Genomic DNA, 15456 nt, shown 5'->3' with positions numbered 1-15456 from the left:
AGGGTGGAGATAGCGATGCAAATGTTTTATTATTCTTGCATGTACTGTTTTGCCTTTTGCTCTTTTTGCTTTCTCTTTTTTATCTTCTGTCACTAGCAAGTGCCTGGGAGGTGAGGAAATGAGATTTTTTGCTTTTCACATCTCTCTGTGAGTGCTGCTTAGATGAAATCTCTCTTCTGTATCAAGTGCGCACTTGGAGAAAACAAAGCCCAGTGGGACTTAACTTTGGCACGCACCTGTGCTCTTGTGGTCTTCACGTCTGGTCTTTGTCTTAAAATGGAGAAATGCTTTGCTAAGCTTACTCTGGTATTTTAACAATCCCTATGCCTGCGCCCAGAAATCTTGCTATGAGGTCTCTAGGCATGGAGGATAAAACCAGACCTCTGGTATTACCATCACTGGGGCTTTCCTTTCTATCAATAAAGTAAGATTTATGCTAATCAAATGACTGTGTAGACTTTTTAATTTTTATTTTTTAATATAACGTCCTTATTTTTTCACTTTGGGGTTTGTTGATTGTTATAGTCTTTCAACAGTAAGGTTTTAATGCTAAAATTGTTGCTTCTTTCTTTTTAAGGGATTTGGTAACTTCTTCTCAGTAGTTCTGACTCCTCAGCTCATTTACTAGGACAACCAAATTTTGCCATGAGTTTTGAGTTCATTTCTGTCAGCTGGTCAGTTCCTCAGTTGCATAGATATTAAATTGTTTCAACCACAGTTGCTTGATTAGTCATCTTCTCTAACTGGTGCCATCTTGTCAAAATGATGAATGCTTTCTTGAAGAAAAGATGATGTGATTGTGTCAAGTGCAGAGGAAGCAGGAGAATTTGTAAATTTCTGTTAAATCTTTCCCTTTCCTGGCTTTTATGGACTTGCTTGTTTAGAACATTTATTTATGACTTTGCTTATACTTCTCCGTGCTTCCCTCCTTTTCTTCCTTTGCTCTTTCTTTCTCTTCCTCATCTACTTCCACCTTCTCCTTTCTCCCTCCTCTGTGATGAACTAAGGTGTGATCAAGTCAAATAAAATCAAAGTGTGAAGAATCGTATACACATACGATGTTCTCAGAGGCATTTGTGGTTTGTTAATCCAAAATAAGTTCTGAAGGGAAGTGGATCGGAGGGAGGGTGAAACAATTGACCCTTGAGCAACATAGGTTTGAACCACGTATGTCCACTTATACGTGGATTGTTTTCAATAAATATACAATGGGCCTTTTCTATCCCAGGTCTCACATCCATGGATTCAGCCAACCTAGAATGCGAAGGGCCGACTGTATGCATTGATCTAAGCCATTTTATATAAAGGACTTCAGCATCTGCAGATTCTGGTATCTGTGTGGGTCCTGGAAACAATCTCCTGAGGATACTGAGGGATGTAGTTAAGCTTTTGGGGAGTCAAAAGTTATACACTGATTTTTGGCTGCATGGGGGTTGGTGCCCCTAGCCCCTATGTTGTTCAAGGGTCAACTATATGTACAAGTGTCGAATTATAATGTAGCACACCTGAAACTTATGTGGTGTTATAAACCAATGTTATCTCAATTTAAAAAAAAAGAAGAATTGCTGACCTGAGCCTATATTCGGCAATGGGGTGAGGAGGGGGAAGAGGAAGAGGTTTAGTTGGGTATTTGTGGGGACAGAGTCCCAGAGAGCAGTTTCCAGGCTCTCGACCTCACGTGGAAAGGTGCTGGCTCGGGTAGTAGATGGCCATTAGCTGTGACTAGTTGGACATCAGCTGTAACCAGTTAGCCATTGGCCACTGATATAAGTGCCGTAGCTGGCCTGGCAAGCACGGATTGCAGCTAGCAAGGGGTTGGTTGGTTGGTTGGCAGAGAAGTGACGGTGGGTTGTGCATCACGTGGAGCCTGCTTCTTATATCTCCAACCCAGCCGCCAGCGAGAATATGGTGGTGTGACTCCCCTATGTGTGGCTCCGTTGGTGTTCCTTTTTGTCCTCACCATGTCCTGTGCTCTCATGCAAAGAGCGGGAGCTGAGACCCCACATGACAGTATTTATGAGTGAGAAATCTTCTGCTGTTATTTGCTTATACCAGGGATTGGCAATGTTTTCTGTAAAGGACCAGATAGGAAATATTTTAGTCTTTATAGACCATAACAGTATTTGTTGCAACTCTTCAGCTCTGCTGTTGTAACAGGAAAGCAGCAGTAAACAATATGTAAACAAATGAGCATTTCTGTGTTCCAATAGAATTTGATTTATGGACACTGAGGTTTGAATTTTATCTGATTTTCATTTATTATCCAATAGTATTCTTTAACATTTTTTTTTTTTCATTTTTTAAAAAATGTAAAAACAGTTGTTATTTCATGAGCCATGCAAAATGGATAAATTTGTCCTGTAGCTTCTAGATGTTGACCCTGGCTTATGCCAAGAGTCCAAAATCCCTCTTATACCTGCCAACCAACCAACCAACTGAACACCAAATAAAGAAACAGCAAAGAAACTATGTATCAGGGTTAAAGGAGATAAGGGAAGGTGTCCTGTGGAGGATCATGTCATCCAGGTAGACAAAGGGGAGAAGTGTGCTTAAGGCAGATGGACAGAGCTAGAGGACAGAGTCAGCTAGGGCCGCTGAGGCCGTGAATTGGCACCTCCCAGGCATCTTCACATTAAAGACATCTACCCTTTAAAAAGCACTCGCTGCTAAGTGAAATAAGTCAGACAGAAAAAGTAGAGAACCATATGATTCACTGATATGTGGTATATAAACCAAAAACAACAAAAGAACAAGACAAACAACTGAAAGAACAAAAACTCATAGACATAGACAGTACTTTAGGGGTTACCAGAGGGTAAGGCGGGAAGGGGGAGAGGGGCTCTAGAAGACGGTAAACGGGGTCTAATATATGATGTTGGAAAAAGAACTGACTCTGGGTTGTGAACACACAATGTGAGATATAGATAATGTATTACAGAATTGTACACCTGGAATCTATGTAACTTTACTAACAATTGTCACCCCAATAAACTTTAATTTAAAGAAAAAAAGCACTCACTGTGTGCTGGCCACTCTACTTGCAATTTCTGATGACTCTTCACTCTCCTATATGGTAGGTAGGTGTAATTGTCCCTCTATAAGAGATACAGAGCTGTTGAACACCTTGCCAGTGACACACAGCTGGTAAGTGACAGAACTAGGATTTGAACCCTGGCTTGGCTGACCCATAGCCTCCTGCCTTCCCCCCACTCTATGGTGCCTCTTCTAGGAAAGACTGCAGAAAATGAAGGTGATCATTGACCCCATAACCTCATCTTGCTGGAGCTGCTCCAAAGCAAGTCTTACCATGCTGAATGGGAGACAGCTTTTAAAAATTGGCCAATACCTGTAAGGATCAGCAAAACCTCTGAACTAGGGTTTCCAGGAGGGATTTTTTTTCGCTTTCCCGGTCCCGAATCCCAAGATATAAACTGTTTTCCATTCTCCACTATGAATCGTTTCCACAAAGTGATGGCCAATACTACCAACCACCTGAGGTCAAGGAGCCAATTTTCCCGATTTCCGGACCAACTTTTCTCAGGATTCGGAAACAGGAAAGCGAAAAAAATTCCTGAGAATGGGCGGGAATTCCCTCCTGGAAACCCTACTCTGAGCTGCTGACTTCCCCATCTGCCACTTTAGGGGAGGAGGAAAGAAGTATAATGGGAAAGAACACCTGAGTTTGACTCCTGGCTCAGTTGTTTATTACCTGTGTAATTCACTAAACTCCCGGAGCCCCCGTTTGCTTGTCTGAAGAATGGAGAATAAGAGTAACTGCTTGTACGTTGTAAGAATTTAATGGCTCACAAGGGGCTTGTGAGACTCTAATGAAATGATGCATGCAAGCCACTGGCATAGTTCTTGTTGCAAAGCAGGTACTCAGTCAATGCTGATATCCTTCAAGCTGCCGTTATTTGCTCATTCATTCTAGAAGCATCGACTGAGTGGCTGCTATGTGCTGGGCACCATGTAAACTAGGGGATAAACACATGAGTCAGAGAGTCCTTGCCTCTAAGAAGGTGACAGTCTGGTAGAGTAACAAGCATTGAAGCAGATTAGCTTGATAAAGTGCCACAGCAATATGTGGGACCAGAGTGAGAGCACAAAGGACGAAGTGGATATTTCTAAGTGAATTGGTGAAGGGGCTCAGAATAGGCTTCTGAGAGGACACAGTAGAGTTTATATCCAGGCAACTCGAGCGGACCCTGTGCAATTCCTGTGGTTGATCACTTACCATCATCGATCTTGTCTCATGGAAAAGATTTTTGTAAAATGCACTTTTCCTAAAAGCATTTAAAAAATGTTTATGCAAATTTTGGAAAGCAGAACAGGAAACCAAATTACAGGCAAGGGAAAACACTCCTTCCTTCTTAAGTCTCTTGTGCTTGGAAGTTTCCTGCCAGGATGTTGACCAGAGAGTGGAATCGCCTGACCAAGAGTCATTTGTTCCTCATGAATTTCTTTAAAAAGAAGCTGATTTCATTTTTTTCACATGCTCTGTGGCCTTGGGAAGCACCTCCTACAAAAATAGAAATAGCCAAAAGAGATTTGGGGAGAAACAATTCCTTCTGGGTCTAAACTGTCCATATGTGACATTTGCATACTGGCTTCAGGTCTTCACAGAGTCTGTATATAAAGCACAGTATAGTGTGAGGAGTCTGGAGCAGGCTGCCAGAGTCTGAGTTCTGCCTCCACAATTAATAGTTATGTGATCTCGTAGCTATTGGGAGAGATAAATGAGATGGTACCTGTAAAGTAATGACCATGGCACCTGGCCCAAGAAATGTTGACACTTTATTATTCATTTTCTCTCCTTAGGATTCATCTATTACAGCTTGTGAGGCCGAGCACAGTGTGTTGTACCTTCCCCGTGTGGTTTTGCATTCCGGGTCACTCTGCCCCTTTCTTGGTTCAACATGGCTTGTTTTTCCCACCTCAGTAGTTTCACTGCCGTTCCTTTACATGACCAGCTCTCACCTCCCCGCTTCAGCTGTCTGACTTCTATTCATCATTTGCATCTCAGCTCAAATTGCTTGTTCAAAAAAGCTTCCTCTGACCTTGCAGTCTAGGTCAGGTGTCCTGGTAAATGCACACAAGAGTCCAGGTGCTTTTCCACTGTGACATTGTCACATCTGTAGTTCCTTGTTCCCATACAATTTCAAATGAGAATGTAAGCTACGAGAGAAGGAACCACTGTCTCATTCACTGCTGGCTCTCAGCATCTAGCTCAGTCCCTGGAGCATAATGGCACTTGACAAATATCTGTTGACTGAGAGGTAGGATGGCAGATATCATTATTCCTCTCACAGATGAAGAAAGCAGTAACCCAAAGAGTATAAGAGACAGGCTTATGATCACACAGCTAGGGGTCTCAGGATCCAGGACTTGAGTCTTGGCCTTCGGACGTAATGCTTCCAGGGAAAAGACCCCAAGTCTTGGTTTAATATTCCTGGACTCTCATTCATTTAATCTACAAATGTACAGAAATATTGAAGACCAGCTACAATGCCACAGAAATATTAGGGAGCTGGATCTTCCTTTAGGCCTTCTCTTTTTAGTCCCAAGCAATGTCCTTTCCCAGCCCTTCCAATCTTACTGATACTAACGCAGGTCCCAAGCATTTCTCTTGCTTCCTGTCCTTCCCAGGGTCCAGCGACTCTTCACTTTGAGCCTCTCCCTTGGCCTAGACTAGCTTTCAGAGTAGCATAGGGGCTCTGCATCCCACCCCTCAGTTTCACCACCTGCTACTTGTGACAAAAGCACACAATCTCTTTTTTGTTTTTAAGGGTTTTAACTGCTCTGTGAAAATAGAATCACACACACACACACACACACACACACACACACACACACACACCCACAGAGACAAGTGCTGAGGAGGTAATAAAACTTCAAGAAATCTCAAAAATGTCCAGCAGTAATTGTCCCTGTTCATTGTCATTTGAGGGAGTTGTGCTGGATGCCCCCACCCCACCCGCAGGCTTATGCAGTTGATGGAGGAAGGCCAGGAAGGAGGGATAAGACATGGTGCTACCCTAGGCTAAGTTCATAGAAGAAGGCTTTGTAATGTAACTCTAAATCGGAAAGAAGAGACCCACTTTTAAAGTATAATAAAGTCTGAAAATTAGGTTAACAGGGAGGACATATGCACCTAGTGGGTGCTAATGACAGAAGATAAACTGGCAGAAGATGATACCTTTAGTGAGAGCCACCAGTGGAGAGGAGACAACTTGTGGAGATGGCCTAGCTAGAGAAATAGCAACATTGACTCCTTGTGGACTTCCCCTGCCCCAGATAAAAGCAACAGACTCTTCCTCTGGATCAAAGATAAGGAGTAAAGCCTGGGAGGGAGGAAAGGAATCAAAGCAAAGGAAATACAACTTTTTACAGATTTGTATTTTCATAGCTTTTTTCCTTCCAATCCTCTCTTCCTAGATTTCCTTGGGACAGCTTGTATGCCCTATTCCATCACTTTTTTATTTCTATGATTGTTAAGTTTCCCTAGATCTTGAGATCCTTGTATTTTATAGATCCCTATGGACCTTCTTTTACTTACCAGATTTTCAAGCAAGATACCTGGATAATCTGCTTAGGGTAAAATCATAGGAGCCAACCAGTAGGTGGTTCAAATGTCCCAGATCCAAGTTTCATTTTATTTTAAAGCAACAAGAGAGTCCCTTCTCTCCCCAGTCTCTCTTGTAGTATACAGGAAAAGTCAAATTCGGCCATTTCTGACACAAAATGGTTGGGGTAAGATAAGGGGAGTCGGAGAGCTACATTGACAGTCATCTGAACATCTATTGCTTGCTTGATTACTAGGGTCTTGTGGTATAGCCCCCATCCCTAAACTACATGGCGATTTCCGGAAATGTCCTATCCATGTAGACCAATGATTACAAGAATATCAAGTATAAATTAAAAAAAGGGGGAAGATACAAGCCCCTCCTACAGAGATCAGGAACCATGCCTTTGTCTTATATCCTTACAGCGTACCTTAGGGCTTAGCATGAGAGTTTGTCAATAAAGGTCTGTTAAATTGAATGTAACTTTGGAAATGAGGTGAGTTGATAGCACTGTAATTCAATGCAGGTTAAATGACTGCTGGCAGTGGCCTTTAGAAACTGTCTAAACAGAAGAGGAGGAAGACTAGATTAGGGAAGCTTGACTGAAGATGTGTGTTCACAAAAGGGGTTAGTGAGTTTTGGGAAATTTATATGAGCAGGAAACTAGGGGAGAACCGCCACTTAAAATACCCAAGGCTATATGGAGTGTAGTTTGGCCTGAATGTGTGGGCATGACTCACAGACCCAGATAGTCGGCTCTTATTCCTCAGTGACAGAACAGATGAGGCAAAGGATTGTTGGTTGGGCTGGGGCTGGGGGAGGGTGGGGGCGGGAAGAATGGAATTAAGAAGTAAATCTTGTGTCCACTATAAAATTTGAACTGTAAAAAGTTCTATCAAAGCAGTGTAAGTGATGAAACTATGTACTTCTGAGGATACTCTCACCCAGTGAGTGTATTTTAAACAGACTAGATATTATCAAAGAGGGACACCAAGGAGAGTGGATGGAGAAAGCTATGTTAGGAAACAGTGTGGTATTTGGAAAAGAAATCCTTCAACTTGGCAGTACCCATGGGAAGTCTAGTGGCTACAGACCCTTCTGCTGAGTGTGCTGTCCTAGGCATTATTCCCAACTTTGTTTCCAAGCAACAAGATGCATCCCCTTCCTGAGGATGTTTCCTGGGGATTCTTTGCCAGCCTGAAATCAGAAAATGAACACATCTTAATCTATATTAATTCCAATTTGGAAAGTGGTAGGGAATGCTCAGACAAAAGCCAAACAACAATAGGCTTTGATTGTCTATAAAAACAATATTTATCTTGGAGTGTTGACCTCATAGCTTTATACTTGTTGGCCTCATAATCAGCTTTTGATGTAAATATAACCATGTAGATATCTAAAAACTCTGCCTATGTTATGACCATGCCTTTTAAAAAGAATTTGGCACCTCGAGCCATTGGTCCTGTACTACTTTTCATTATTTGGAGACTAAAGAAAATGTAGATTATCTCTTCTCTTTAGTTAATGGACACCTGGGAGTTCTGGAAAGATCTGGGAATGATCCCCAAAGAATGATGCTTGGGCAACTTAGCAGAAGAAAGCTGAGAGCATCAGAATGAGTGGTAGGCCCTGAAAGTGGAAAAGGAAAAACAAGGTTTGGGAAAAGGAAATGTGAACAATGTCAAAGAAGGAGTAACTTGGCTTCATTAAGTAATTAATTGATTGATTGATTCATTCATTCATTACTTCATTGCTTCAACAAGTACTTTAAACAATTCAGTGAGTATGACATTGAGCTAAGAACTATTAGAAGTGGTGTTGAGAGATGACAGGGAAGGAAATAGAAAATAAGTTTAAAACAGTCCCTGATGTCAAGAAGTTACAGTTCAATAAGCGATGACAACTAAATATGCAAGATAGCATCTGATTATTCTCACCACTGCAAAGGGCTCTATTTCAAGAAGAATTAGAAGATATGAAAGAAACTTAATAGTAAAATCTAAAGCAAACCAATCAGCCATGAATCATATTGATTTCTTTCTATGCCAAGAAGCCTGGGCCATGCAATCCCACAAATAATTTTTAAGCATCCATCCTAAACAAGAATTATGCTAAGGGCAGTAGAGATCACACAGATGAATAAACATAGTTTCTGTTTTCACAGAATTTGCTGCTGAGGATGAGGATAAAATAAGGACAGTATAATTAAAGGGCACCACAGAGTGTAATTATTAGGTGAGAGAGTCAGTGCTGTGGATAGAGAGAGGGACCCCCTCCTGGTGAGGGAAAGGAAGAAAATCTGCATGGGCAAGGTGATGTTTCAGATGGACCTTGAATACGGAGAACTTTGAGAGGCAGAGATGGAGATAGACCTTTCAGGAGAAGAGGGCCATTTAATCCAAGCAGAAGGAGGGAAAGAAGATGGCTGGAAAGGTAGGGTGGATGCAGAGCCCTTACTGCTGAGGAGGCATCATATGGTTAGAGGGAAATGGGAGGACATTGAAGATTCCCAAACACGAGTTGCAAGAGGTGGGAGGTGATATGGTTCAGTCATTACTTTAAGAGATCATTAATCAACTACACATGGGACAAATTGCGGGGAAAACAGAATTAATAAGGTGATAAATTTAAAAATATGTTTAATAAGGTACATGAGAGTTAGTAGAATCAAATTTTACTTTTTGTATTACTGAGGATTCGTTTTGACTGTATGTAATAGAAAACCTGCCAAAGAGAGGTTTACACAAAATATGAGGTGGTTTCTGTCCCATGTGAAGGCCCAGTTAGGCAACCCAGCGCTGGTGTGGCTCCTCTGCAATGTCCTCAAAGACCCAAGCCGCTTTGGCTCCCCATGCTGCCCTCCCTCGGAGTGGCCTGCCTCCTCCTGGCCCAGGATGGATTCTAGAAGCGAGATAGGAGGAGGGGTCAAAGAAAAGAGAGGGCAAAAAGCAGACACTTGATGTCTTTTAAGGAAAATTCCCAGAAGCTTCCACATGGTACTTCTGCCCCCATCTCATTAGTCAGAACTTAGCAACAGGGTCCCATCTAGCAAGGGAAGCGAGGAAATAAGGTGTGTTGTCTGGTGTCCATATTCCCCACTGAAAAACCATTCTGTTACTGAGAGAGATGGGAAGAATGAATACATAGGGGCTTCTCTGGCTTTCTCTGCCATCGTGTCATAAAAATCAAAACAGCAAGGCTGAACGGTTATAACTTCATAGCAGCTCAAAACTATTCTCCAGATCTTAATGAAAAGAATTTCTAAAATGCAGATTCCATTCTAGAATCCTATCTTAAAGCTTGAGACAAAATCATCCCCTCATTTTCAGATACTAATGGATTTGACTCAGTGGCCAAGGCTATCTAAAGTATTGACAGCATTGATTTGTTCAGGTCTTCATGACCCTGACTTAGTAACCCTCAGAATTATGTTTAAAAGGAAAATAAATCCATTACCACCATTATGTTGTTAAATTCAGTGAATTGTAAACCAACAATGTGAATCTAATGAATTCTCTGTTCTCACTCTACAGAAATACAGTTTTGCAGTACTTTCCATACTCCATTCCTTTGGCTCCAAGCCCCAGTGTCCAATCCCTTGGTTCAGTTTGCATCGTAACCCATCCTGGTCATCTCTCCCCTCTACTGTCTGCCATGCCCTCCAATGCCTGAAGAATCTTCTGAAGGCATTGTTGACAACATGAAACTGTTCTCAACGTGTTAATTCATGACTCTCCAGTGCTCACTACCTTAAACCAACTCCTGAATCAGGCCTCCCAGATTCACCAAAATCTTACCGTACCAACTTAATCAAATTTTCCTCTGAGACATTACTAGTGCATCCTGATATTTTGAGGGAAATGTTAAAGGTGTTTTGTGCTCTCCTCTTCCACTCTATGCCCTTTGTCTTTTGTTGCTCTCACTAGGTGATTAGTGGTCCCCTCACTTAAAATAATGTAATGGGCTCTGTGGTTTAAACACAAGTGGTTTTTCAATGGAATGTTAAGAATGTTGGAGAAGTAACATACCCGTGTTTAAATGTATTAAAAATATATTTACAATGGTAAACATGTATTTATTATTAACATGAGGAAATATAAACCATATGATGTACCAATTAGAAAAGTAATTTAAAAAATGTAAGTATAAACAAACCTTTCTTAAAAAAAATATATGGTAAGACCACTTAATATGAGATCTACTCTCCTAACAAATTTCTAAGTGTACAACACAGTGTTATTAACTATAGGCACAGTGTCATACAGCAGATTTTTAGAACTTATTTGTCTTGTCTAACTGAACATTAACCCGCTTGTCTAACTGAACATTCCCCATTTCTCTGCCCCCCCTCCCCTCTCTGCCAACGCCTGGCAACCACCATTCTTCTTATCTCTCTCAGTAACAGTATGGTTTTTCAGCAGGGAATATGGACACCAGACAACCACCAAATTCAAAGAGTTTGACTATTTTAGATATCTCATCTCAGTGGAATCATGCAGTATTTGTCCTTCTGTGACTGGCTTATTTCACTCAGCATAATGTCCTCAACTTTCATCCATGTTGTCGCATGTGACAAGTTTTCTTTCTTTTTTTAAGGCTGAATAATATTCCATTGTATGTATAACTATTACTTCTTTCTTAAATTACTGAGATAAATCTCTCTTGGCCCTCTCTTATACAATCAATTTTCACCTATTTAATCCAGGGAGGTTTCAAAGTTTCATTATCATAATATTACTAATTTTTCCATTCCTCTGTTACTATCTGTAAGCCTCATTCATTCATTCATTCATTCATTCATTCAACAAATACTTATCCAGTGCCACTTATGGGTGCTAGAGATACAGAAGGAAAAAGTTCCAGTTTTCATTTTAGAGCTTACATTCTAGAGCAATGTTGTTAACCACAGATGATTTTGTTTCAGGGGGGTGGGGGTGGGGGGGGACATTTGGCAATGTCTGCACACATTTCTTGTTGTCATGACTGAGGAGAGCATTACCATCATCTAGAGGGTAGAGACTCGGCATGCTTTTAATGCAGCCCTGTTTCTTGCCTCTTCCTTTTCCACACCCCAGCTACAGTTTTTCACAGCACTATGCTCTCATCCCTATACCACACAACTCATCATATGCTTCTCCTTCCCTTCTATACCTGGTTCACAGTTAAGATGATAATTATTATCACAAATGTTAAGGCATCAGGGCACCAACTGTCTATTCCATCTGTTCTTGAAGAGCATCCACTTTCCCACAGGCCTCTTCTGTCCCTTCTGCCCCTTGGCTAATGTGGATGCTGGTTATATTTAGTCTCTGTTCTGCTCTATACGTCAGCACCAACTGGCCAGACATTTCCATTATGGAAGTAGCCACTAACCACAGGACCTCCCTTTCCTTTCATGTGCTCCCAGAGTTTCTGTGTCAATACAGGGCCCTGGTGCCCATCTTGAATCCTGGTCAGACCCATTTTCTGGGGCCCTTCCTCTCTTGCCTGCTACTGACAGAATCCTTCAAATAGCCCTATTCTGCCTATCAGCCCCATTGGCTCTCCCCATAGGTCTCAATACCCTACTACCCTGTGAGGAAGTAGGCTTGCAAGGCAAGGCCCTTCCTCTGGGGTGACAGCTCAGTTTTCAGCTCCCTAGACCTTCCTAGCTTCCTCCTCAAGCCTGCCCAGCCACCCTCAGCCTCTTTAGAGCTTCCCAACCAGGCATGGCTGGACTCACCTGCTTTCTGTGGGGAAAGGCAACACAGAGGTTCAGGTCAGGTGGTCATTTGGGCAGAATCATGTCTTATTTCTAGTTGGAGGCTAAAGTCAATTTGTAAGGCAACACTGTCTTTGAAAAACTCCCTGAATCTTTAGGAGGCCCCAGGAGACTGAGAGAAAATTAAGTTTTTTTGTCATTACCAAGCTCACGTAGTTGACTTTGTATGAATTTTATATGCAGAGGGTGCCCAAAAAAGGTATACACTTTTTAAGAAAGGAAAACTGTATTGAAATTGTAGCACTCAATATATACGATAACAAAAGATGAATACAAGTCACATTTGACTTCTGCAATTACAAGAGGTGCTCAAAGTGGTTACCATCAGCGTCCAGACACTTCTGATTATGACGAACTACTGTTTGAGCAGCGTTGACCAAAGTGTCCACTTGTATAGATTTTTTTGGCACCCCTGGTATATATACAGAGGGTAGTACCCAGCACGTATCTATATACACACACACACACACACACACATATGTATACACACATACACACACACACACACACACACACACCCCAGGTGTGCCAAAAAAAAGTATACATATGACTTGTATTCATCTTTTGTTACCGGTATATATTGAGTATTATCATTTTAATACAGTTTTTCCTTTCTTAAAATGTGTATACATTTTTTTGGCACTCTCTGTATGTATATGTTATGGCAAGGCACTGTACCGTTTTTGATTTGCAAATTATGGTATTGTGGTATCTAAATATTGTTTGTTTTTGTTGTTGTTGTTGTTGGGGAAGGGAGTACAAGACTTTATTGGGGAACATTGTGTACTTCCAGGACTTTTTTCCCCAAGTCAAGTTGTTGTCCTTTTAATCTTAGTAGTGGAGGGCGCAGCTCAGCTCCAGGTCCAGTTGCCGTTGCTAGTTGCAGGGGGCGCAGTCCACCATCCCTTGTGGGAGTCGAACCGGCAACCTTGTGGTTGAGAGGACACAATCCAAACAACTGAGCCTGCCGGGAGCTTAGCGGCAGCTCAGCTCAAGGTGCCATGTTCAATCTTAGTTGCAGGGGGCGGAGCCCACCATCCCTTGTGGGACTCAAGGAATTGAACTGGCAACTTTGTGGTTGAGAGCCCACTGGCTCATGTGGGAATCGAACCGGCAGCCTTCGGAGTTAGGAGCATGGAGCTCTTAACCGCCTGAGCCACCGGACCGGCTCCTAAATATTGTTTTTTGTTTGTTTTGTCTTGCTTTGCTAAAGACACCATGAGCCAATCTCTAGCCTCATAACATGTTTGAAAGAAACTAATTTGTTTGTGTTGTTGGTCCTGCTTTTTATTAAATGCCCGCCACTTTCTCTCTTTCCCCTTTCTTATTATTCCTGTCAATTAAGTATTTAATTGTGAGGAATTTGTGAACAAAATGAACTTACGTCTGTTCTATTTAATTAATATTCAATTTGTTGAAGTTGAACATTTACTTTAGCTCTTTAAAGTTTTCAAACATAATGTATATATTTACTTATTCTATTTGTAAAACTAGTGATTTTTATATAAAAATGAAAACAATTGCTTTTTTGCTGTTTGATTCATCTTTAATTAACTTATAAATTTAAAAAGATTAAATTTTCTCAAACAATTGATCACCTTTACTGTAATTAAGTTTCCTAAAATATTTTTAACTACCTTTACAAATTTAATAGATTTGATTTTATGAAACATTTCAAATGCCTGATGGGGCAACATAATAAATCCAGCAAGTAAAATCTTTCTATAACTCAAATCTAATAAAACTGACATATATACATGTAGTAAATTGGATTCTCTTAAACATTCAAACACTACAAACATATTCAGTTATTTTACAACTTTCAAATGAAAATCACAAATCAAATATCAATTTATCATTTCAAAATAAAACCACAAGGCTCATTTGTTAGATTCTCTTAAACATTTCAAAGTCCTTAAATAGCAAACACAAACTGATTATCACAATGGTTACAAAACTTACTTCTAAAACTTAACAAAAAAGTAAGTGTTTGATTGGCTTCACCATCTGCATACTTTTTCTACACTGTTTCCATGGAAGCAGAGTCATTTTAACCAGCCAAGGGGAGTAGGAAGGCATTTCAGGCAGGCTGGAGTTATTTGGAACTGCAATACAGATTATCAGTAAGATATATAAAACTGGGAATTTTTCCAGAATGAGTCTATCTGAGCAACGGGTTAACACACTTTTTATAGTTGGTTGGATTGGTTTTGCCTACAGCGTCACAAGAGTACAGGTGTCATGGAGTCCCCAGAGTGTCTTTCAAATTTCACCCTTATCCTATTTTTATCATAGCCTCTTTCACTATTTACCACATGATTTGGGTGGATAGAATTCTGCAGTACCCTTGAGGTGTAGCCTATCTTTTCACCAAATGATTAGACTTAACTGAATTTTCCTTCCCTCTTCAGGTTATAAAGCTATCTGTATCTTTCACTTCATTATCTGTTTCACTGTGACAAAACTGGCCAGGTCTTTATCTACCCTGTTTCCTCCTTCTTTCTGGGCACAGAGTTAGGCTTCATTTCCCAGCTTCCCTTGCAGTTAGGTGTGGCCCTGTGGTTGACTTTTGGCCAATGAAATATGAGCAGGCTGGCCCATAAAACCTCCCTGGGCTCCATCATCCATGATCTTTCCTCTTCTGCAGGCTTGATGCAGAGCGGTTGAGCAGTCTTGGAAGCTTTGAATCGAAGATGGAGGAGCCACACATTGGAAGGAGTCTGGGTTGGAGGAGAGCTCTATGCTGATCAGGAACATCCATTTTGGACTTGATTTGAGTGAAAAATAAATTTCAATCATGATGTTAAAGCAATTATATATTTTTAGAATTGCTTGTTATCTTAATTAAAATGTCCACTATCCTCTATTTATTGTCATTATAACAAACATTCCTAAAGTTGGTGATAAAAATAAATAAAAGTTTAAAAATTCATATCATGTTGGTAATACTGCATATCCTGAGTCAATGCTAGGAAACATAAAACCGAGGTGTGGGGTCTATGATTGTCCAGCATCAGTTTTGGCCATTACATGAAAACTGACATAATTAACTCATTCTTTTCTAATAGGAACTAATACTATGGAACTTGTGCACCTTTTCAGATAACATTTTTTTTTCTTTAGAAAGCACCC

General features: G+C 40.8%; 1 long non-coding RNA gene across 1 annotated transcript in view; it reads left to right on the top strand.

Moving 5' to 3' along the window:
• Window positions 1-15256, top strand: part of LOC148757849 (uncharacterized) — a 29959-nt gene extending 14703 nt beyond the window's left edge. The window contains exon 2 of the long non-coding RNA XR_016021633.1: window positions 14972-15256. This is a non-coding gene — a long non-coding RNA (uncharacterized LOC148757849). The remainder of the gene's footprint in view (window positions 1-14971) is intronic.
• Window positions 15257-15456: the final 200 nt, after the last annotated feature.

This window comes from Rhinolophus sinicus, chromosome 6 (genome assembly GCF_057876585.1).
Source record: "Rhinolophus sinicus isolate RSI-liver-muscle chromosome 6, RSI-T2T, whole genome shotgun sequence".
In the NCBI taxonomy this organism is placed as follows: domain Eukaryota; kingdom Metazoa; phylum Chordata; class Mammalia; order Chiroptera; family Rhinolophidae; genus Rhinolophus; species Rhinolophus sinicus.
The sequence above is the reverse complement of the archived record's forward strand: the minus strand, read 5'-3'. Positions and strand labels throughout refer to the sequence as shown.